Source organism: Arachis duranensis, chromosome 10 (genome assembly GCF_000817695.3).
Source record: "Arachis duranensis cultivar V14167 chromosome 10, aradu.V14167.gnm2.J7QH, whole genome shotgun sequence".
In the NCBI taxonomy this organism is placed as follows: Eukaryota; Viridiplantae; Streptophyta; class Magnoliopsida; order Fabales; family Fabaceae; genus Arachis; species Arachis duranensis.
Window position 1 is genome coordinate 30,603,039 of NC_029781.3, and position 26,998 is coordinate 30,630,036.

General features: G+C 36.9%; 1 pseudogene; it reads right to left on the bottom strand.

The window, feature by feature from the left end:
- Positions 1–21,248, bottom strand: part of LOC107469537 (protein PALE CRESS, chloroplastic-like) — a 35,527-nt pseudogene extending 14,279 nt beyond the window's left edge.
- Between the last annotated feature and the right edge of the window lie 5,750 nt (positions 21,249–26,998).

Sequence of the window (26,998 nt, forward strand, 5' to 3'; positions counted from 1 at the left end):
TAGGATTTTTGCTAGTAAAGAATTTTATAAAAATAGTCGCATTGTAGATATAGATTCTAAACCAACAGAAATCCCTTCGTGTAAACGTTTTGGTTGTCACAAGTAACAAACCCCTTTAAAATTGATAACCAAGTATTTAAACCTCGGGTCGTCTTCTCAAGGAATTACAGGGAGGTATGTTCTTATTATTGGTTATAGAGATTGTAAATTGGGGTTTGAGAATGAAGAATTAATATGGCAAATAATTTAAATGGCAATTAAAATAAATAAATACTGTAAAGTAAACCCTTTGGCAAGGTATGAGAAATTAGAAGTCCAGACTTAGTTATTCTTATCAAAAATAATGAAAGTTGAATCTTAATTCCACTTAGTTAACCTTTGCTAAAGCAAAGGAAAGTCAAGGGACTAATTAGTTTGACCTTCGAATCCTATTTATTTCCTAAGAAAAGGTTGGGATTATTGAAGTTTAGTTTAATTAGCAAAGATAATAGTTATCAATTATGTTGAGCTAAGATAACTCCAGAGTTACTGATTTCTTAACCAAGACTAAAAGGAAAAAGGAATTAAAATTCGGAGACTCCCTGAATGGATGCATTCCCCCACCTCATAACCTCTGGTCTATGCCTTCTGGACTTGGATTTGGGCCAAAAAGGACGTCAGAACTCGCTATGAGCGTTTTCTGCAATTTCTGGTGCGTGGCCTCCGTCACGCATCCGCGTGGGTCACGCGGTCGCATCAATTGGAGTTTTTCTTGTCGCGCGGTCGCGTCAGTCATTCGGCCGCGTCGTATGTGTTCTACTTTAGGTGCGCGGTCGCGTCAGTCATGCGGCCGCATCGCTGCTTCTTCGCGCTTGGCATGCGGCCGCGTCGTCCATGCGGTCGCGTCGCTGCCAGTTTCTTCAGAAACTCCATTTTGTGCTTTCCTTCCATTTTTGTATGTTTCCTTTCCATCCTTTGAGTCATTCCTGCCATAGAAGATCTGAAACTACTCAACACACTAATCATGGCATCGAATGATAATAAAGGGTAATTAAAATAATTAATTTTAAAGCATAGGAAACATGTTTTTCACATACATCACATAATAAGGAAGGAAAAGTAAAACCATGCAATTAATATGAATAAGTGGGTGAAGGATTGAATAAATCACTCAAACTAAGCACAAAATATTTCACAAAATATGGGTTTATCACACTCTCTGACAGCGAAGCTCTCAACCAAGAAATCTAAAAGGAAATCTTCCTCCTCATTCCGCTCAGAGGCCTCAAGAATCTGACTCGGCTCATAACACCAGTAGAGAGGAAACCTCTCAATAAGCTCATTATCCAAATAGAACAAGTACTCAGTCTCAGTAGTCCTAACTTTAACAAACATGGATTTAAAATTCTTGAACGAAGATTTGTACAGGAGAAACTAGGAACTACCCGGGAAACTACTAAGGCAAACCCACAAACCCTTTCGAACGCCTTTTGACTGAAATAGAGAGAAAAACAGGGGCAACGAACAAGGAAAAGAGAGGAAATCCATCAAGCACTAAAAGGCACGAAGAAATACCCAGGAATTTGGGTGAAGTTGTGAAGGTGCGCAATTGAGCTGCGTAAGAACGTCACACTCAAAAGAAGTAAAGGGAAATCTCACACCAAGTTCAATGATACAGGGGGTATACATGTAGAAATACCCCCAATCGCCCCTCCTCTCACAATCCTTATCAGTATCAGAACAGGGAAGGAGTTCAACAACAGCAACAGAACCGCCCCTAACAACATTTAGACTACCCAAATTAGATATGGACTCAGCAGTGGTAAATGAGGAAGAACGAGTCCTAACGTTGTCATGGACCCAATGATACGGATCATCTTCCCTCTCCTCAACTGCTTTCAACTTTTTTTCCCCTTCTTTCTCGCCATAGAAGTAATAGTAAAAAAGCAACAAAAAGAAACACTAACCTTGTTAAGACATGAGGAAGGTTAAACCGTAAAAAACGTAGTAGCAAAATGTAAAATCCCGAAGCAAGGTACAACTATTATTGCAAGCCCACTAAATTAGTGGGAACCTTAGTCAATAACTACCACTAACATGGGAAATCAAAAAACATAAAGGCACATTAAATAAGGCACGCCCCGTAAGAGTAACCAAAGAGTCTCCCCAATTTCTTTTTCAAATTCCTTCAACGGGCCACAGAGGCCCAACAACAACAAAAAGCTATAAGGCCACAAAAAGAAGGGAGTCAACAACAAATCAACTAAAGTTTGCCTACCGTTCTTCCGTATAACACTAGCCAAACTTGGGGGCTATGACGTGTACCCCACCAACCTCAGAGATAAACCCACAACTGATTACCGACCTAAGAACTCGGAGAAGCTAAACAAAGCAGAAACTCCCAACTAAATCATGGATAGGTCAACATTATCTCTCAACCATCACCCACAACCACGAAACTCACTCCCTCAAATCCGATCACGACTCTACACAGGTCAAAGATATCAATAACGACACTCACTTAACATTTTGAAAACAAACAAACAAACTGACACACTACTTGTCTATAAAAAAAAACTAATAAACCACGAAGAGTCAGGTCACATAACTCATTTCAGTTTATCACTCTTTACTCTTATATAACTCATATACTTACTTGAGCGTCAGAGTGCTTTTTGCAGGTGCTCCCGCCGCTGTGTTTCAAAAGGACCGAGGTTAATCCACGACGACCCCAGATGACGTCTAGCTCAGCTGGAGGTCCGAACTATCACCCGAAAGTCACATACCTCGGTGCACTCAGGACGGAACATTAGGTATACTATGGAAAACACGGACTCTCTATTTAATGGTGGTGTTGTTAGGATTAGATACAAATTTCCCAATGGACTTCAAGTTTACAAGTGTAAGAAATTCAGGGCAGTTTGGAGATTACTCAAAATCAGAATATTGGAAGGTCGAATGGGACCTTAGGTTCTATGTTCTAACTAACTTGTAAAGGGAGTGACGAATGAAAGACTGCTAGTTTGGTAGTAGAATATATGGGTTCGTTGTGCTTTTCTGTTATGGGGGAAATGTACTTAGGGACAGTAGGGTGTGGAGGCAAGGTAGGAGATTGGTAGGAATTGGCTAGGCCCTAGGAGAGTGAGGCTGCTACAGTGCCTCATTTCTCCCTTTGCTAATTTTGATGTGTTTTTCTTCCCAAGCAGTAGAGCTGAAACCCAACTTTAGTACTTCACAGTGAGTAAATAATACACTATACCTATTCTCTGCCATTTCTTGTGTGATTTCTTACAGATGCGCATCGCATCAAATTAGCAAGAGCAGCTAAAGTGGGGTTCTAACTTCTAACACACACAAGGTATGAACATTTAGAGTATGAAGTTACAAGGCAAGATAAACTATGATACTGTCATAAAATTCAGCAATTGTAATTCAAACCTAAGAACTAGCCCATAAGAGGAGGGTTATCAAAAGTACTTATTAAGACTCTATCTAAACCATGTCATTAACTAACATTGGACTGTAAACACATTCAAATATTGCATACTTAAAAGAGGGACACTTTCATCTGGTAAGAGGGTGGTACCAAATAACATTTATTTGTGTATGTATTTGCTATGCAGGAGAAGCAGCAATTCACAGTCAAAATGGCTATAAAGACCTCATATTGCATTAAAAAATCAAGGAACAATCTATCGCAACCAAAGTAGAACTATCCATCAAGTTATGTAGAAAATTGGGAGCCTCCACAACCTTCCGAGTGAGCAAGTCTCTCCTTCTCTTCTTTGTGTGTGTGGTGAGAAAAGAAGGATGAGGGCACAGAAAGTTAACAGAGTTCTAGAACTCCTAAAGAAGTTATGTAGTAAGCAGAACAAAAAAGAAGAGCAGGTACTTTAACCCTTCTGTATAACAAATCCAGACTTCTTATAGCATCATTTTCCTCCTGTAAAGTGGTGATCAAGTAATATATGAAATTAGATAGCAGGATCCATGGATTAAACAGAAGAAAACATAGCACTAATGCTAATATTCATTTTGGATAATCCATCACAAATTAGGAGAAGTAATTGAAAGTTGAAAGTTTTACATGAGAACACATCAAAGGAATCGAAGAGTCTGAGTTCTTGGGTAAGCAAAATCAAAAATATGAATAGAATCAAGTTCACGAGAAAATGAAACTTCCAAATGTTTTTTAACAAAGAACAACTTACATCACGCCGGGCAAGATCACGCTGGTTCCATATGACCATTAAAACAAGTTCATGGAGTTCTCCTTTCTCAGCAGCTTCCTCAATTTTCTACCAATAATAAAGACAAAAGTGATCAATCATTCACACAAGTATCATTGAATCCTAGTTAAAAAGACTTAACACCAACTAAAACATGTCAAAAACTGTACACGCATGCATGAAAAGGCCTGACTGGTATGAAAATTTCCTTACGATTCTCTTATATGCACAAAATACACATGTTATAAAGAAAGAGACAACTTTAATAACCATAAATTGTACATAATTGCAAGGGATGAAACTTTTATGCAAAAAAGATGTTAAAAAGGCTATTAGAATGAGATACATGTCAGACATAATGGACCCACTTTCCCTTCTATTTCTTCTTTTTCTTAATTACAATTTTCCTTTAAATTTAAACTTATGCATTGAAAACAAAAACTGCATTTCCATGATGATAAAAGATATCGTTTCACCAAGAAATTACCTCTTCAATTTCTTCTGCAGCTAGTATAAAGCTTGAAACTAACTTTCGTGCTTTTATAACATCTTGTTCAGGGTATCCCTTCAGTCGCATGCCAATTTCCCTATATTCATCCATCTTTCTTTCTTCTTCCTCATCTTCTTCTTTGCGTAACTGATGCAATTCCTTTGTCTCTTCACGTTGTCGAGCTTGCCATTCCTATCTTTGTGATGATTAGTGAAATCTATGCAAATAAAACCTTCAAACAATTCAGCATACATGAATGGCCAAGGGACAAACTGATGCCATAATATTTTCACAGTTCAAACTAATTGGCCAAGAAGAAAAATGTCCATTCATGCACTATATATATTTTGATATAATGTTTATCCAACAAAAAATGCAGTTAAAAATCATAATCATTTGATAATATGTATGCCTTAAACATATTCAGCAAGGATGTTAAGAGCAGTACATAATTGACCAACAAAACAAGAACTCAAGTTTGAGTGGAGCTATAGCATTTTTTCTTTGAAGATAAAACGAATTTAGTTACCTTTCCCCCATTCTAGAAGCTTTTTGGGCAATAAAAAAATCTAGCTCCCTGCTAAGTTGCTAACAAGAGTACATCCTTTACCAAATACATCTATAAGATTCAAACACTTTTGGCAAAATACAGCATTTTCCTTATTAGAATTTGCGTCATATTAGCCCCATGGTTAGAGCGGTTGACACCAAAATTGCTATATTAAAATAGCAGATGAAAGGATGGCCATTTTTTTGGAGAAATATATGTAATATCACACTGTTTATACAACATATACAAATGTTCAAAATTTTAAAAATACATACAATTGAACCATTCATTATCAATAACCGAATGTCATAATCCCTACCAATCTAAAAAATCAATAAATAAACATACAATTAACTACAACATCCAATGCATAACAACATTAAATATTAATTAAACTTGAGTCTCTAACATTAAGAAACATTTTAATGATGATAATGACATTGCTTTAAAAAAAAGAAAAAAAATATGCCAAGGGAGCAGCAGCCACAATGAGATTAAAAAACGACAGAGAGTAGAAAAGTGCATTAACAATACATACATCATCATAGTACTCCTTTGGCATCCCTTCTAGAAGCATATCTTCCTTTTCATTTTCCTTTTTGATACACCTTACTCTTAAAGCTGCACCCAAAACCCCAACCAAAAACCAAAAACAAAAATCAAACTTTGAAATTATGGGGTAACTAAACATGCCAAAAAGAATAAAAATTTGTGTATCTGCAGCTGAATTGCATTTACATAATGCAAAAGAGGGAAATAATAGAGGAAGATTTGTAATAAAAACGGATGAACAATAATGGGTGATTGGGTGGTATAAGGAGAGAAAAGAGCAAGTTAGAGTGAGAAGCTTCATCTTCTTTTTTTTCCTTTGTCAGCAAAGCTTCACAGGCTACGACCATGTTTTTGGGCTTGATTTTCATTACAGGTTATCCCCCCACCCCAAAAACCCAAAAAACCCTAAATACTTAGCAATTATTTGTTAGAATATCAATAATTTCGGAAATGCTAATTCAACAACAAAAAGGTATTTTACAACCAACAACTAGAATTGAATTGTCCAAATTATCCTTTCATTGGTAAAAAGAACAAAATTTAAAAAAAAAACAAGATTTTCCCCATGTCGACTTCTTCTCTTATTTCATTTTCCCTCTCTCCAACTCTCTCTGTTCTTCTCACATTGAAGCCACAATGCTACTGTCATCGGCACCCACACTCACTATTGTCATTGTCACAAATAACAAAAATTTTTTTATTTGTGAATGGTAATAATATATAAATGTCTTTCAATGTTACACCTAATGATAAAATGCTTTAAAAACTGATCATATCTTGCTGGGCTGCTAATAAAGGGTTCTTTTTCCCTTTGATAGAAGAAGGAACTTATTATTGTGCAACAGTACATAGAGGCCCCATTTGATAATTATCTTTGGATAGGAATATAGATAATATGACACCCAAACCTATTTAGAGGAGACAGACAGAAACAGGAAAAATGTCTGTCCTAGAAAAGGGAGCAAAACACTTGTTTCTTTCCTCATTGTCTCATTGTTTCTATATTTTATACCCAAGACACTTGCCAAACACGGCTAGAGATATGATAAGTATAATAACAAGAAGAAAGAAAAGAAAACGTGTATTTTCTACAAGATTGATCCAAGTAACAAGGCAAGTCAATTTCTCCTCATATCTATTAAAGAAACACCTCTAAGAAGACCATTTGTTAAACACCACATCGAATCTAAGAATGAAATCGTATCTCAGATGTAAAATGTCATCTAAACAGATCAAGATCCTTATAAAAAATCATCTTTCCTTTTTGAAGACAACACAAAATAACAAAAAGTGAAATTTCCCACAACCTCTAAATTTCGTAAGAACAAACCAATGCAATTCCTTGTGACAAATCCAACTCTCTCTAAACATGTCAAAAGAGTTTGTTACATGTAACAACCTAATATTCAAATCCTTATGCTCGAGACATAAGTCAATGATATTACGGTGGTATGACTCTCAGGTGGATCTTTAATATATAAATATAAGTATAATTGAAAGGAGTATTAATTGAGAAGGCTGAAAAGAGTAAAAATAAAATGTGGAGAGATTCTAAGGTGGATCTATAGGCAAGTTCAAAAGAGTTTAGCACATAATGTAAGCCCTTCAAATAAAGGTGGAGAGATTCTAAGCAAAATATAAAGTAGAGGGAATAAAGATCTTCGCCGTCTCTCAGACGAACCACAGCTCACTTCTGAGTACCTGGACCTGTATCTGTAAAATAAGAGATATATACGGAATGAGAACCCCGGACCCATGGGTTCCCAGTACTGTAAAAGTGTCAAATAAATACAATGCACTGCAATAAAAACTCACTAAGCATCCTAAACTCTTTTTCACCAAGTATCTAGCCTAGGTTCTCGCTAATCCATGAATAGACAACTGTCACAAGGGAAAGCTAAATCTAATTCATATTTCACATGTTTCCCAACTCGCTTACTCTCCTATGAATCAGACTTAGAATCATAAACAAAACCATCACTAGTTGTTCTGTCTCAGCAATTCTACATCAATACATCATATCCTCACCTAGAGCAAGTGAATCCACTTCACTGCGTCTACCCAAGGAGCTCAAATTATCTCATTCAAAAATCATCATCATCACGCAATCACATCACCAATTCATCTCATCAAGAACAACCTTCAATTCCTACCGAACCAGCATGAGGGACCTCTCAGTTGTACAAACACATGCAATACAGGCAAGTAATACACAAATAAAGTACAAGTAGAACAAGTAGCACATAATCAAGTAATATAGCAAATATGATATAGCAATTCAAAACAAATAGGCACACCCAAGCAATTCAAACATATGCAAATGATGCATGCCTGTCCTATGGCTAATGATATCATCTGTCGGTTATCAAGTCAACCTGACGTGTCCGGTAGCTAACCCGGGCACAGTCTCTCTGTTGCGCATTAATATCATTAGAGGAAATATGTACCCTGTCACCATTAGAGGGTATCTGCGCCCTGTCACCATTAGAGGGTATCGGTTCCCTGTCACCCTTACAACCAGAGAGAAAACACAAGTATACTCATATACAACATTCATCTCAGCCATCCGACTTAAATTCACAATTCATTCAATAGCATATATGCATTTATACTCGACCATAATCAATAATGGCTCCACCGTAACCCGGCAATAACTCGACCATCCGGCTCAGAGTTCTATCCAGAACTAGTCAATTTATCAACATATACAGCCTTTCGGCTCATGGCACATAACGCACTTCCACCACCATCCTCCGTATCTCATGCAATTATCATTGATTATCATTGATCATAAATTTTTCACTTGCTCCATTCACAAGTTATCACATCCCCTAACTCCATTCTCATTGCTAGGCATATCATAATGATTTAATACATAAAGGGTGAGATCGAAGGCTTAGAAGTATGAAATTTGGCTTTTAAAACTCAAAAATCAACTTTGGGATGAAACACAGGGCCACGCGTCCTCCACGCGCACGCGTGGATGGCCAAAACGTTCATTGATGCATAAGCATCGCCCACACGCCCGTGTGGGTGGAACAATAGTCAAAAGAACGCGTACGCGTCAGCCGCGCGCACGCGTGGGCTCGTTTGTGCCCCACGCACGAAACTAGCACAAATCTAGCACAACTCTCAGAAAATTGGCTGGGCGTTTGGTGTAGCACATCGACGAGCACGTGTGGATGGTGCTATCTTGAAAAATGACGTGTACGCATCAAGCACGCCTGCGTGTGGGTGGGTATTCTACTAAACATTTTTCTAAGTTAAAAGCTCCAGAATACACAAGTTAAACCCCCAATCTTCCAACGGACAAAACTTCTTCATTTCAAAACATTTTCACCCGTTCTTCGAATGACATGAACATCCCGGATCCAATTTCATTTCTAAACAAATTTGACACAAAACGGCATGAACATCACATGGTTTCACCTACAAATCAACCTTAATCATTCATCAAGCATATATCACAACATGCATATCTCTCATGCATCATACCATCAAGGCATCAATATTCATAATCACATATATGACCACATAATATATCTCAACCAAAACCAAACATACCTCATCTACACAATTTCACCCAAAATTACCGAATTCCACAATTCAACTCCTCAAACCTTATTATTCAATAACCAACCTAATTATTCGTATATTCATTATCTAAGATTAATCCAATCACTTGTGTCATCACACAATGCACACATCAACTTACCTTTCCTTACCTCTTTCCGGCCTCCAGCCCAAAATTCATGGCCTCCGGTCCAAGTTCACAATTTAATTGCATAATCCACAAACCAATACTTATTATCCAATTCATCATATTCTCAACATACCAAATACACAATTTCACACAATTCTCAACCCAATCATTACTTCACACTACATATCAATTATGCACATTAGCACCAACCATACACACAATCCAAACTTAATCCTAGAGGCATCTAGCCTAGAAATTCTCATCACACCACACGGTACTTAAATAAAACTTAAACCGTACCTCTTGTAGCCAAACCAATTGAGCCTCTTCTTTGGAAGTCTCTACCAACCTTAACTCCAAGCCTCACCAAAGCTCATCAAGCAACACCAATCTTCCAATTGTATACCAACATCACCAAATATACTAACATAACCAATTTCACATATATACATTAACCTAGGGTTCATGAAATTGATAAATCACAAGGGTTTGAGCACTTCTTATCTCATCCCATATGAAATAGTGATAGAACCCACTTAGAATCCATGTTTGAGTATCCCTAAACAACCAAAATCACAAGATTTCAACACTAACTATCCAAAAATGTGTAACATAGAGGAATTTCGAAAATTGGGCAGAGATGAGTGAAATAATCACCACAAAACTTAGATAGAATTGTAGAGGATGAGAAGAGCGATGCGTTATCGCAAACGACTCGTCAATCGGAGCTCCGGAGAGAAAGTTATGGTGATTTGAAGATCAAAGAGAGTTAGGTTTTCTCTCTTCTCTTCTCTCTTCTCAATTCAGCGCCCGAACCCTTCCTTTTAGGGTAAAATGAGCTGAAATGCTCATAACTAATGTTTATATATGTTGGGTCTTGGGCCCACTTAGGCCCGGTTTACTTATTTTTAATCGTTGGCCCAATTTTTGGCCAAAACCTCTAAGATTAGCGCTCCAAATCGCATTTTAAATATTTCTACCTTCCCTAATTAAAATTCCTCGTTTCTTAACCTTATTTACTCATAATCAAATTTCTCAGCTGCAGTACCAGAAAGATCTCATCCGGTACTGTCGATCAAAATTTCAGTGCGCGTTTTTACGCAAAAAACTATGTTTTCTGACTCGAAAAAATTCACTAAATCCAAATATCACATTTAAATTATCAAATTTCGATTGCCAAGTCTTCTAACCATATTCGCTCCTATTTAATTTATTTTTTAATTAATTACGATTGGACCGGATCTTATATTCTACCCCCCTAACAGAAATTTTCACCCTCGAAAATTCCTTCCTTCACTACGAGTACGCTAGCGTAGTCTGCCTTTATATCCAACATATAGTAGGTCCAAGGTCTTTTTACTCTGAGCGCTTCCGTTGCCGTGCTCTGATCCCTCTATCTCCGAGGGTCTCGGTCATTCGTCCAATGCCGACCAAAAACCTCGTTCATTACTTTCGTCATCTTATCCACTCACATCTTATTAAATCTCAAACCATGTTATCAATAATATCACCTTCATCATTAATCATAGTCATCATCCCACATCACTATAATCAACCAAAGATCATCACCATACCTTAATCATACTCCATCCTTATCATCTCTCTCTGCCAAGCCAATTACCACTAATCACAGCTCGACTCCAAGCATAGTCTCAAGACTTACTTTCTTATTCCTAAACCCTTGAATTTATATATAAATTTCTGTCTTAAAGTCTTTGACTAATCAATCAAAGCTCTCTTCGTTTTTAGACTTCAAATAAGTTTGAAATAACAAGCTAACAAAATTGTAAGAATCTGCTTCCCAATTCTTGGGAGGATTTCGATAGCACCTCCCCTAAAAATTGAAGTTTACCACCCGTTACGGGTTCCCTCAAACCAATCTCAGTACAACATCAGCATTTCAATTTAATGGTTTTCACATACGTCTTTCAAAACCAATCATTATAAATCTCAATCTAAATCCAAGGTCACCATGACCAAACATCATAGTACTCATCTCTCAAGCACGACAACTTGCACTCACTCATCATCTAAATCCGATTATGTATCAATGATAATTTCCTCATCCATTTCAGAACCATCAAGGCTCACAGCCGCAATTGACTCCAATTATCTAGAATCATTATCTGCATAAGCTCACTAACCTTTTAAGTACTCAAAGCATAAAGCATTTCTAATCATACCCCACTTTTCCTTATTATTACCATACTATGCTAACGCTTTAGCAAGCTTCCGCTATGCCACTCTGATTTCTCGTCTAGTATTAGTTCTATCACTTATTTCCTCAAGTACTAAACCACAACTTAAGAATGACTGAAATTCACTAGATTTCTAGCTATGATAGCCAAAACCAAATACCAACTTAATCGTAATTTTAACACGTTGTTACCGACCTTTCACTTACATATTCCCAAACCATCGGATCTAACGGTATCACCCGTCTTCATAGTGAACACACGACCTTGTTGTTGGCCATTGGCAGTATTCCGGTTGACCTACTTAGGACAGGTCCAGGACATGTGTCCAGCTCCTCTACAACTATAGCAAAGTCCCAATTCAGTTCGACATGAAATTCTCGGATGATAGCATTCACATTGCCTATAAGTCAATTTATTTTGAGGTTGCTTTCTATATCTCCTCCCTTGGTGATTGTTATTGTTGTTCCTTCGGGGATTGTCTCAAAAAATCTCTCGTATAGGGATTTGGTTTTCTTGTAGTTCATTGTCACTGGGTTTCGAACAATAACTCCATACAATTCTCACCACTTCCGATCCCTTAGATATAATCCAACTAGCTTCTGCGGTGTCTCTCTTATTCTTAACCTTTAAGAGTCTAACTACTCCTCTAAGTTAACTAAATATCGCTCCGTCTCAGCGACTAATGGTCCTCGACTAATCGTCGACTTGGACTTAATGATTATCAACACTTGTCATTCATCATGAACGAACATTATATATTAATGATATGCAAGAAGTCAGAAATCCAACTGCTAATTTACAATTAGCTCGGGTATGAGAATCGAATTCAGTTGTACCCCGACCTTCTCTGTGGGGACAATTCCAAGGCATATGCCCTGATCTCCCACACTTGTAGCACACACCTAATCCCAATCGGCATGACCTATTTGGGTGATGACTTTCACATCTCTGACAGCTCTAAACATCTAAAGCAGCCGTTGTCTGTTTTCCCTTACCGTTCTCTTGGGACTCCTCATTCGTTGCAAAGTTATTCTGTCCTTGGAGAAAGTGTTGTGTGTATCCTTGATTGTGCTCCCTATGACTTCCTTTCTCTGCAGCCACCTTTTTCACACACTCTTCAACAAATTTGCTCTCATTTTTCCTCAAGCATAACGCCATGGCCTTACATGCTAAGCATCCGATGAATCCCATTCATCGTAACTACAAGTACATGTCGATCAATATCAAACTCAGCCAAGTCCAAGCCCAATTCATACTCTACCTACCTCAACACGTAACTGTTCACCATCTACCCAATGTTATTCCAATTCACATCCTAATCATTAGAGGCCCATAGTATAAGTCTTCTGATAAGTAGTCATTTCTCAATTCCTACACAAGTGTCCAAGTTCAAAAATTTTCATTCCCATTCGAATCCAACTACTCCAATATCAATTACAAGCCCCTTCTGCTTTAAATCATCATATTCCAATCAACTCAAGCATAATTAAACAATTCGTTCAAGTAACTATCCACCTCCAAGTGTTCCACTCATCAATCCAAAATTCAGCATACCATTCTCATTTATACCATTGCCAAGATTCCTATCACGACGTTCTCTCACCGGTTCGTTCTTAGGAATTTCTCTTTCCGATTACTTCATTTATGTCTATGAGACACCCTTCGGGTCTTGTCCACACTAGGCAAGCGATATCAAGGTGATCAGACTCAATATCTAAAGTTAAGTGCTTCAAATTACCAAAGGTACACTCATGGACTTCATGCAAGATGTATCAGTTAGATACCCTAACTAGCACAAGCACAGACTCAGAGTATGCACTCAAGCATAAGCAGTTCCACCCCTCAGCTCACGAGGACGAACTGCTCTGATACCATAATGTAACACCCTAATATTCAAATCCTTATGCTCGAATCATAAGTCAATGATACTACGGTGGTACGACTCTCAGGTGGATCTTTAATATATAAATATAAGTATAATTGAAAGGAGTATTAATCGAAAAGCCTGAAAAGAGTAAAAATAAAATCGCAAAGGTGTATCACTCACGTTTTGACAACAAAAGATAAATCGTGAAGCCAAAAGCCATACACAGATAAAGGCACAAAGAGATAGATAACAGATAGATATATATAACATAAGCAAATAGCCACTAGTCGTGACTCGCTAAGTTTAGGCCAGCTAGGGTACATTATGAAAGTAGTTGACAAGAGAAACTCCTAATCTCTCACAAAAGTAACATAAGAGCCTCTATAGGCAAGTTCAAAAGAGTTCAGTACATAATGTAAGCGCTTCAAATAAAGGTGGAGAGATTCTAAGCAAAACATAAAGTAGAGGGAATAAAGATCTTCGCTGTCTCTCAGATGAACCACAGCTCACTTCTGAGCACCTGGACCTGTATCTGAAAACAAGATATATATACAGAATGAGAACCCCGGGCCCATGGGTTCCCAGTACGATAAAAGTGCCAAATAAATACAATGCACTGCAATAAAAACTCACTAAGCATCCTAAACTCCTTTTCACCAAGTATCCAGCCTAGCTTCTCGCTAATCCATGAATAGGCAACTGTCATAAGGGAAAGCTAAATCTAATTCATATTTCACATGTTTTCCAACTCGGTGACTCTCCCACGAATCAGACTCAGAATCATAAACAAAACCATCACCAGTTATTTTGTCTCAGCAATTCTATATCAATACATCATATCCTCACCTAGAGCAAGTGAATCCACTTCACTGTGTCTACTCAAGGAGCTCAAATTATCTCATTCAAAAATCATCATCATCATGCAATTGCATCACCAATTCATCTCATCAAGAACAGCCCTCAATTCCCATCGACACTAGCATGAGGGACCTCTCAGTTGTACAAACACAAGCAATACAGGCAAGTAATACACAAATAAGGTACAAGTAGAACAAGTAGCACATAATCAAGTAATATAGCAGATATGATATAGCAATTCAAAATAAATAGGCACACCCAAGCAATTCAAATATATGCAAATGATGCATGCCTGACCTATGGCTGATGATATCATCTGTCGGTTATCAAGCCAACCCGACGTGTCTGGTAGCTAACCCGGGCACAGTCTCTCTGTTGCACATTAATATCATTAGAGGGTATCTGCGCCCTATCACCATTAGAGGGTATCTGCGTCCTGTTGCCATTAGAGGGTATCGGTGCCCTGTCGCCATTACAACCAGAGAGAAAACACAAGCATACTCATATACAACATTCATCTCAGCCATCCGGCTTAAATTCACAATTCATTCAATAGAATATGCATTTATACTCGACCATAATCAATAATGGCTCCGTCGTAACCCGACAATAACTCAGTCATCCGGCTCACAGTCCAATCCAAAACTAGCCAATTTATCAACATAGTCAAAAGGATGCGTACGCGTCAGCCACGCATACGCGTGGGTGCGTTTGTGTCCCACGCACGAAACTGGCACAAATCTGGCACAACTCTCGAAAATTTGGCTGCGCATTTGGTGTAGCACATCGATGCGCACGCGCGCACCACGCGCACGCGTGGATGGTGCTTTCTTTAAAACAGCACGCACGTGTCAAGCATGCCTGCACGTGGGTGGGTATTTTGCTAATAATTTTCTAAGTTAAAAGCTCTAGAATACATAGGTTAAACCCCTAATCTTCCAACGGACAAAATTTCTTGATTTCAAAACATTTTTCGCCCGTTCTTCAAATGGTATGAACATCCCGGATCCAATTTCATTTCTAAATAAATTTGACACAAAACAGAAATCCGAAATCTAAGTTATGTCCCATCAAAGTATGCCCAAAAACCAGGTTTTCATACAAAACCAAAAAATGCCATTTTCAATACAAGCCATTTTTAACCCTTTTCAAAATCAACCAAAACATGCCAATTTCATTCTTTTATAAATCAATCAAAGTATACCAAAATAAACATCAAGCCTCCTCAACTCACACATTAACACTTTACCACAATTCACAAAACCGGCATACACATTAACATGTCATACATCATTCCTCGTCCCAATTTCCAACAACACCATTTCCAATCAACCATCATTATACGTAAACAATATCATACTCACCATCACATGGTTTCACCCACAAATCAACCTTAATCATTCATCAAGTATATATCACAACATGCATATCTCTCATGCATCATACTATCAAGGCATTAATAATCATAATCACATATATGACCACATAATATATCTCAACAAAAACCAAACATACCTCATTTATACAATTTCACCAAAAATTACCGAATTCCACAATTCAACTCTTCAAACCTTATTATTCAATAACCAACCCAATTATTTGTATATTCATTATCTAAGATTAATCCAATCACTTGTGTCATCACACAATGCACACATCAACTTACCTTTTCTTACCTCTTTCCGGCCTCTGGCCCAAAATTCACGGCCTCCGGCCCAAGTTCACAATTTAATTGCATAATTCACAAACCAATACTTATTATCCAATTCATCATATTCTAAACATACCAAACACACAATTTCACACAATTCTCAACCTAATCATTACTTCACACTACATATCAATTATGCACATTAGCACCAACCATATACACAATCCAAACTTAATCCTAGGGGCATCTAGCCTAGGAATTCTCATCACACCACACGGTACTTAAATGAAACTTAAACCATACCTCTTGTAGCCAAACCAATTGAGCATCTTCTTTGGAAGTCTCTACCAACTTTAGCACCAAACCTCACCAAAGCTCCTAAAGCAACACCAATCTCCCAATTGTGTACAAACATCATCAAATACACTAACATAACCAATTTCACATATATACATTAACCTAGGGTTCATGAATTGATAAATCACAAGGGTTTGAACACTTCTTACCTCAGCCCATATGAAATAGTATAGAACCCACTTAGAATCCATGTTAGAGTATCCCTAAATAACCAAAATCACAAGATTTCAACACTAACTACCCAAAAATGTGTAACAGAGAGGAATTTCGAAAACTGGGCAGAGATGAATGGAATACTCACCACAAACCTTAGATAGAATTGTAGAGAATAAGAAGAGTGACGCGTGACCACAAACGGCTCGTCAATCGGAGCTCCGAAAAGAAAGTTATGGTGATTTGAAGATCAAAGAGAGTTAGGTTTTCTCTCTTCTATTCTCTCTTCTCAATTCAGCGCCCCAACCCTTCCTTTTCGGGTAAAATGAGCTGAAATGCTCATAACTAATGTTTATATATGATAGGTCTTGGGCCCATTTAGGCCCAGTTTACTTATTTTTGTCCGTTGGCCCAATTTTGAGCCAAAACCTCTAAGATTAGCGCTCCAAATCGCATTTTAAATATTTCTACCTTCCTTAATTCCTTGTTTCTTAACCTTATTTACTCATAATCAATTTTTTTAGCTGCAGTACCAGACAGATCTCAGCCGGTACTATCGGTCAAAATTCAAGTGCGCGTTTTTACGTAGAAAACTATGTTTTCTAACTCGGAAAAATTCACTGAATCCAAATATCACATTTAAATTATCAAATTCTGATTGCCAAGTCTTCTATCCATGTTTGCTCCTATTTAATTGATTATTTAATTAATTATGGTTAGACCAGGTTTTACATTACACAGAGAGTTCGCAGTCGCACATTCCAGAAGAAAACGAAACACTGATTTAGAAGTACAACAGCACATACACACACACACACAAATACACACAAGGATGCTAAACAAAATCTCCATTGATAGATAGACCAATTTCCCACTTTTAGCAATTGAAACAAAAATTTACTTCTTCAACATCAAGCAAGTTCTAGATGTACTTTAGTTGAAATTAAAGAAGCCTTTTGATTGTTATTGAATCACAAAGCAACTCAAAGAATTACTTTTACAATGAAACTATAAAAAGACAAGTACAAATATAACTATAAAATAACTTAGATTCACTGATGATTGAATGACTTTGAAGAATCCATATAACATTTACCTGGCTGCACATAGGTAGCACAAGTAAGTCCTCGCTCCAATGCTCCATTAGGTGTGTTAAAGTATAACCTGTACTCACTTCTATGAGGAATGCCAAGAATATATTGATAGTTATATTAACACTAACTCTATATACAAATTAAATCCACTGTTCTATTTTCTTAGTTGATACTTAGTTAACTAAGGGAAATAATGAAACATAAATAAGAAAATTAAGAAGGAAATAAACCATTCCTTGGTTTTCACATGCACCAAATCCTTAATGAATTGAGGGTAGCCATTGCTTTCGTGAAAATTGCATCTTTCTTTCAAAATAATTAACACCAAACACAAAAATCAAATTTCAAAACATAAAATTCTATCAAGTAGTACGCAATTTCTAGTTTTCTTACCTTTGATAGAGGAAGTGGCCAAATGCTTTATGCAGGTTCTCTGAAGTAGAAGCCGAAGCTCTTACGGTTGGTGTTCTTGATGGGATGAAAGTAAGGGTTTGGGAATGGAAGTGGAGAAAGGATGAAGTGCTGGTTGTTGGATGGAAGAGTTTGATTGGAATAGATAGGGTCAATATTGGTGTGAAGATGCAGAACCGAAGCAAAGGACAACATTGCACAGCGGTGACATAGCAATGAAGAGGGAGGAGATGGGAAGGGAGGCACAGGTGGTGCTGTCGTAAACGCGAGCAGGAGTCGCCGACGGTGTGATAAGGGAGAAGAGGGGGAGCTGAACTGCGTGGAGGGAGCCGACAGAAGAGAGGGAGGAAAAACAGCGAAGAGTTTGGTGATGCGGTGGGGATAGTTTCCGGCGCCAACCTGATGACTCGGATGGGTGAACATGGGGAGATAATGATGATGGAAGACACTGATAGAGTATATAAGTGATTAAATGGCAAGGCTAGTGGTCATTAATCTCCTCTGATCCAGATCGAACGCCGGTGCTAATAGTCATTCAACGTGAATGAGGGTGAAACTTACACAATTAAATCTCTGGTGATCCTTCTCAAAACGACACAGATAAGGTCAGATCTTCCGAATCAGAGAATGATGCTCATTATTATAGTCTTAACGCCATAGAGACCTCAATTATCCATGACTAACGAGATTTTATGTCACATATTCCAATTATTCCAGATACTCTCTTTGAACCTGTGATGTATTCTCAACATGCAACTCAATACTATACTATTCGGCTAAGGCTTCGCAAGAGCTCATGTAGAATAAGGGGTCATACTCTCTTTCCACCCCAGATTCATAAAGATGAAGAACGACAATACATCTAGAATGGAATCAAACATGTATTAAAGTATAAAAGTAATGATATTAATCCATAGGAATGAGCAGAGCTCTTATCCTTAACTTAGGAGGTTTAGTTGCTCATTTACAGAGAAAACTTAAGTGTCTGTGCTTCTCCCCTCTTGGGAGGCATAATCCTTAGGAGGAAAGAAGTCCCTTATTTATAATAAAAACTCTAAGACTAAACCTAAAAGATATTATTTTTAATTAAAAATTACAAAAAAAAAATAAAATAAGCTAAGAAGTGCTAAAATCCACTTTGAGGCCCACTTGGTGAGTGTTTGAGCTAAAGCCTGGCGTCTAACTTGATTTCTAGGTGTTCAACTTTTGTTCCTACTCCCTGGCTGGCGTTGAACGCCAATTTGGGCATTCAACTTGGGAGGTTGGTCCTGTTTGGGCATTGAATACCAGAAAGGGAGTAAGTTGGGCGTTTAACACTTGTTTTGGGCAGTCCTTTCCAAAGAAAGGATGGACTATTATATATTGATGGAAAGCCTTGGAAGTTAGCTTTCCAATGCCATTGAGAGCACGTCAATTGGACCTTTGTAGCTCCAAAAATGCTTGTTTGAATGCATAGAGGTCAAGATTTGACAACATCTGCTATCCTTTCTTTGCCTCTGAATCAGACTTTGCCAAAACTTGCCATTTTCACCCAAAATTATTTAAAATCATAAGAAAAACACAAAAAACTCAAATTAGCATCCAAAATGTGATTTTTGCACTAAAACCTACTAAAACATAATAAAACTTAACAAAATATAACTAAAAACACTAAGAAAAAGTACCAAAAAGGGTATAAAATATCCACTCATCAAAACACCAAACTCAAACTGTTGCTTGTCCTCAAGCAACCAAAAACAAGTTGGACTAAAAGGAAGAGAAGGATACAATAAGTATTAAATTTTTCCATGAAGCTCAGTTCTAAATAATTGAATGGGGATATTAGCTCTTTACTTTTGAACAGTTTTGGCATCTCACTTTCCTTTGAAGCTCAGAAATATTGACATCTCTTAAAACTAGAATCTGGATGATATTATTGATTCTCTTCTTTTAGATTTTCTTGATTCTTGAACACAGCTTCTTTCTGGTGCTTTGCACTTTTGAGCTTAGCCGTGACTCTAAGCGTTTTGTTTTCAAGTATTACCACCGGATACATAAACGCCACAGACACTTAACTGGGGGAACCCTTTGGATTTGAATTTAGCTTTGCTTAAATTTTCAAACAGTGGTGTCCAGAGTTGTTAAGCGTACTCTTTTATTGCTTTGGATTATGACTTTAACTGCTTAGTCTCAAGCTTTTTACTTGACACCTTCACATCACAAGAATTTAGTTAAGGATAGTAACTCATTTGAGCTTTTTAGGCCAATTTTTGACCTTCCTAACCATTGATACTCAAAGCCTTGGATCCTTGCTCTTTTTTTTTTCTTTTGAGTTTTTATTTTTTTCTTTTTCTTTTATCTTTCTTTTTCTTTTTGCTGCTTTTTCTTGCTTCAAGAATCAATATTTTTTATTTTTCAGAGAATTAATAATACTTTTCTAAATTCACTGTTCTTCAAGAGCCAAGGGCCATGAGTGGTGCAGGATGAGTACCCCTAGGGACTGAGGAAGGGTGGTCAAATTGTCTAGGGGAGGTATCTCCCAAATTGATGTGTCTGTTGTCCCTCCCTTTCTGGGCGTTGAACACCCTTGGTGATTTCTTCTTGGCATTCAATGCCAAGGTTGCTCCCTTTTGGGTGTTGGATGCCCTTGTTATCCCTTTCTGGGTGTTTAGCACCCTTGATGGTTCTCTGAGTTGCTGCTTGTTCATCTTCAACCATTTCCTCTTTTGCCTGCTTCTTACTATTTTGGGGCTAGTTGTTCAGGGTCCTTCCACTCTCTAATTAGATGGTTTGGCACTATTCTCTTATCTGCTCAGACAAATACTATTCAGTCTAGTTCAACTGTGCTTCTATATTCTTGTTGGAGGCTCGGGTCTCCTGCAACACTTCTTGCAAACTTAGCAACTGTTGTGTGAGGGAGTGTACCTACTGGGTTAATGATTCACTTTATTTTGGAGGGTTAGATTCAGTAGACACTGTCTTGACCTCTCCTTTCATTGAAGTCTCACCAGATGAGTATAGATGTTGGTTGATGGCGATTGTCTCAATGAGTTCATTAGCTTCTTCAACTGTCTTTTTCATGTGCAGAGAACCACCTACAGAGTAATCTAATGACCTCTTGGCCACCTTAGAGAGACCGTAATAGAAAATATCCAGCTCAACCCAATCAGAAAACATTTTCATCAGGCATTTTCTAAGCATTTTCTACTCACCCTAAATGCAATAAAAATGTAAAGAAGAATTTGGTTGAAAAGAAGATAATGGTTGAACACAAGGGAGAAAAAGATAAAGATTTAATTACTGACAATTTTGACACTAGTTTTGATGGCAACTTAGAAGCGATATTTGGTGTTAAGCAACCTATAGCTATGGTGTCAGTACTGCCTGAGGAGTATAGTCAAGTTCGGAAAGTGGAATCATTAGAAGATGATTATGATGATGTCTTTCTTGGAAGCGAATGCTTATTGCTAGATGATAATGTGTGTGGTGGAGAATTATTTTAGAAACCTACTAAAAATGAAAAGAAGCATTTGCATCCACTGCATATCAATGATCGCATTGATAGAAATATAGTCAAAAAAAATTTTGGTTCACGAGGGAGTTGCTATCAATCTCATGCCTGAAAGAATGACGGAAAGACTTGGGAAGACTGAAAAAGATTTGATCAAAATTAGCATTGGGGTGACAGATTTAATTGGAAGAACTTTTTCTGTTAGAGGTGTGGTTCTGCTGTCAATTAAGGTTGGTTCTGTCAATAGACCAACTCTATTTGTTGTTGTTCCTTCTAAGGCTGGTTTTAACCTGCTTTTGGGATGTGATTGGATTCATAAAATGGGTGCTATTCCATCCACTCTACATCAAAAATTGATTTTCTGGAATGAAGATGGAGGAGTGGAAGAAGTTCTTGATGATAATAACATGTTACTATCATGAGATGCTTGTGGAGTTCAGGATATATAATCCTGAAATCAAGCCATTGACACCAAGGCATTTAATCCTGAAAATATTGAGATGTGAAAAATAGATATGAATTTGTTTATTTTGGTCCCTACGGCCGGGGCGTATACGGCCTCGGGAGAGACTTAGATGATGAGTTTGACGAGCCAACTAGCTTGGCTGTCATCCTATATGGCAGAAAGAGAAGGGTGCATTGACAGTGTACCTTATGATTGTATATATGATGATGGTCCTTTAGGTTTTAAAAAAAATAACATTGACTCTGTGAAAAAGGTTGAGGTGTAGGATCCTTTGGAGGAGGTAGATATTGGTAACGGTGATCATTCTAGACCAACATATGTGAGCAAGATATTGTCTAATGATTTCAAAAAAGAAATGGTGGAGATATAGAAGGAATATTGCGAATATTTTGCATGAGATTATGTAGAGATCCCATGCTTGAGTCGTGAATTAGTAAAACATAAATTGCCACTGAAAGCCAATGTCAAACCTGTCAAGTAGCCACCAAAGAGATTTGCTCCTAAGGTCGTGCAGAATATTAAAGAGGAGATTGAAAGACTCCTTAAGGCTAAATTTATAAGAATAGCAAGGTATGTCAACTGGATTTCTAACGTTGTTCTTGATATGAAAAAGAATGCAAAATTAACGGTTTGCATTGATTTTAGAGATTTAAATTCTACAACACTAAAAGATGAATGTCCAATGTCTATAGCTGATATGTTGATAGATTCTACTCCTGGTCATAAAATTATAAGTTTTATGGATGATTATTCAAGTTATAATCAAATATACATTGTTGGAGAAGATGCGTCAAAAACTGTATTTAGGTGTCCAGGCGCTTTAGGAACAATTGAATGGGTTATGATGCTATTTGGGCTTAAAAATACCGGTGTAACTTATCAAAGAACTATGAATAAACATTTTCATGACTTTATTGAAAATTTTACGGAAGTCTATATTGATGATGTGGTTGTCAAATCAAATGCTAAAGAAGAGCATCTTGAACATTTTAAAAAAAGTATTTAAAAGAATGAGAAAGCATAAATTGAAAATGAATCCCTTAAAATGTGATTTTGGTGTGAGTGCAGGAAATTTTCTTGGTTTCTTGGTGCAGAAAAAAAGGGATTAAAATTTACAAGAACAAGACAAAGGCTATCTTAGAGGCTCATCCTCCAGCTAACAAAAAACAACTACAAGCATCTTTAGGAAAAGTCAATTACCTCAAAAAGGTTCATTTCCAATCTATCAGGAAAAACTAAGATTTTTTCATCTCTGATCAAGTTGAAAAAAGAGGAAGAGTTCCAGTGGAAGGTAGAGCATTAAGAAGCTTTTGACAACATCAAGCAGTACTTGACTAATCCTCCTATTATAACACCTCCAAGGCACATAACTCCTTTAAAACTTTATGTGTCAGCTTCTAAAGTAACAATTGGTGTAATGCTGGCTCAAGAAGATGAGGATGGCAATAAAAGTGTAATTTTTTACCTAAGTCGTATGCTAAATGATGTTGAGAACCGTTATTCTCCAATTGAAAAAAATTGTTTAACTTTATATTTTTCTTGTTTAAAACTTAAGTACTATTTAATTCCTAGGAATATTTATGTAATTTCTAAGTTTAATGTTCTTAAATATATGTTGTCTTCTCCAATATTGCTTGGTAGACTAGAAAAATGGATGTTGGCCTTAACAGAATTTTCTTTACATTTTTTTCCTGCAAGAGCCATTAAAGTTTAGGGTCTAGCTAATTTTTTGGTTAATCATCCTTGTATTGACATTGATGTAAGTTTACTAGGTTTTGTTGGTTTGGTGCCTTAAAAATTATATTTTGACGGTTCATGCCATAAGGGTGGTGTTGGTATAGGAATTTTAATTATTTCTCCAAGTGGCGAGCCAAGTAAATTCCTCTTTCAATTGAATTATTCATGTTTCAACAATGAGGTAAAGTATGAAGCGTTAATAATGGGACTAAAATTATTATTAGAAAGAGGAGCTAAAAATGTAGAAATTTTGGAGATTCACAGCTTGTAGACTGTCAAGTATCACTTGAGTATAGGTGTGTTAGTGAAAATTTAAGAAAGTATTTCAATGTGGCTACAAAGTTGTTGAGCGAGTTTGACAATATCATTGTAAGGCATGTTCCAAAAGAGTTAAATCAAGAAGCAAATGAATTAGCTCAAATTGTTTCAAGATATAAGATCAAGTCCTCAACACTAGAAAAATTAGAAAGGATAAAGGAATATTTAAGCCTTTGAGAGAAAGAGAAGTGTTGTTATTAGAAAAACTAGACCCAGCAGATTAGAGAGTACCAATTGTGGAATATTTAGAAAATTCAAGTTTTAGTGTCAATAGAAAACTTAAATATAGGGCTCAAAGTTATGTTCTAATGAATAATGTGTTGTTTAAGAAATCTGTTGATGGAAATCTCTTGACATGTTTGGGAGAAAAAAAAGCGTATTTGGATCTTGGTGAAATGTACGAGAAAACTTGTGGTGTCCATCAGTCAGGGAAAAAATAAAATGGGTGATAAATAGGAGAAGATTGTATTGGCCAACTATTCAAAGAGATTGTATAAATTATGCTAGATCTTATGAGGAAGGCCAAAAACATGGAAGCCTTCAACATATTCCAACGTTAGAATTGCATGTTATAATTAAACCATGGCCGTTTAGAGGTTGGGCTTTAGATTTGATTGGGCAGATTCACCCACTTTCTTCTAAAAGTCATACGTTCATTTTGGTTGGTGTTGATTATTTTTCTAAATGGGTAGAGGCTATCCCTTTAAGGGAGGTGACTCACAATGAAATAATTGATTTCATTGAGGAGCATATTGTGCATAGGTTTGGAATTTCTCAATCTATTACTACTTATCAAAGAACCATGCTTTTTAGGAAAAAGGTCATGGAATATGTCAAATCTAGGGATATAAAAATGCTTTCATCTACACCTTATTGTGCCCAAGCAAATGGACAAGTGGAGGCAGCGAATAAAATTTTGATTGCATTAATTAAAAAATACATTGGAAGGTAGCCAAGAAATTGGCACCAAACTCTCAGTCAAGTTCTTTGGGCTTACCAAAATTCTCCAAGAGGTTCTATTGGAACTACCCTGTATAAGTTAGTTTACTGTCATGATGCGGTGTTGCCAATTGATTTCAATTTGCAAAGTATAAGGGTGGCTAGACAAGATGAGATACCAATAGTAGATTATTGGAATTTTTTGTACGATGAGCTCAATGAACTAGATGATGAAATGTTGAGAGCTTTAGAGCGGATGATCCGGCAAAAAGAGATTATGTCAAAATCATACAACTGCTGTGTTAAAGTAAAGACATTTGCAGTTAGAGATTTAATGTGGAAAACAATTTTGCCTATAAAAAAAGTCAAAAACTTATGGTAAATAATTTCCAACCTGGGAAGGATCTTATGTGGTTGACAAAATTTATTCTAGAAATGCCTATAAGATTATTGAAGTTGGATCAGGAAGAAGAATTCGTTTAATAAATGGCAAGTATTTGAGAGTATATAGACCAGGCATTCATGAGATAAACATTTCATATATTTAAGGATACAAAAATGTCCAGTTGTAATAAAGAGCTAACTAATATTTGCAATTTAGTTGGTAAAAGCTAACATCTCCATGTGATTTATATGAATTGCAGGTTCTATTGAAAGTGTAAAGCATTAAGTTTATGAGGCAAATATGTGTCTAGGGCATTAATTTAAAATAAGAGTCAATGCAGAAAAAAAAACTTATCACTTTCTAAGTGCAGTCCAACACATACCAACATATAGAAATGAAAGGTTTAGTGAATAAACCTGTGTGCAGCTAGAAGCATGTCAACAAATGCACATTTGATTTACTTTGACAGTATTTAAGGCAAATGCACACGAGATGGCATGCACCAATGCAACCTAATATAGACAAATATGGAGGTCACCTCAAATGAAATATGAAAGAGGTCACTATGATATCAATAATTGGATTAGTATGAAGTAATGTAATAACTTCCCAAATATAGCAAGTGTCAACCAGTCTACAAAGTAAAGATAAGGTGCATACAAAACAAATAATAAAAAAACTCAAAGTTAAAAAAGTGAAGATTGCAGGGACATATTAAAAGGAAATAAGTTCATATAAGAAATACAAGACTAAGCCTCAAATATCTCTTTCAAACGGATAACTTCAGTTTGGAGAGCGGTTTTAGAAGTTCCTGACTTCTTTTGCAGCTTCATGTGATGAAAGTATCTTCTTTTTAAGGGACTGTAAGGATGCATTGCTACTATCAAGCATGTTGCTTGCTTTGGCAAATTGACTTTCATTCTTTATCAAAGCAGTGTCCAACTTATTTTTTATCTCTCTCTTGACAGTCAGCTTTTGTTTTGAGTTTTGAATCTCCTCAGATAACTCATGAGCCTAATCTTTAGCTTTTACAATATGGGTAGCCGGGGTAGTTTTAGCAATCTCAAAAGACGAGGTGTCTTGTTTCAACTTGAAAAAAGCTTCAGTTGATTATTGATGTGATAGGATGGCTATTTGAGAGTCCAAAAATTTGACATAAAAGTCTTCATAAACTTTTCACAAGCGAGCCAACAGATGATCAATAATCTCAGGATGTGGTGTAGTTGAAAAGGTCTGAAGAATGTTAGAAAGCTGAGCCTTAAGATTTGGATCGGTGGCAAGTGTTAAAATAGGTTTGGATAGGATGGCACCAAGTTGTTTGGCCAATGGAAGCAAGATAGATTTGTCAACAGTCTTGGCAGTCGAAGGTGTAATATGGAGCTGTTCTATTAGAAGGTGACTTTGGATGGTAGAGCAAGATTCAACTATGGCCTTCTGTGTATCCATACTACATGCATATGCTTCATTCAAACCTTCTAAGTCAGATAACAAATCATCCACCATATTGGGGGTATGAGCATGGATAGAAATGATTGCCTTTTTTTTCTGACAGTTCACTTAGAGGGATTTCA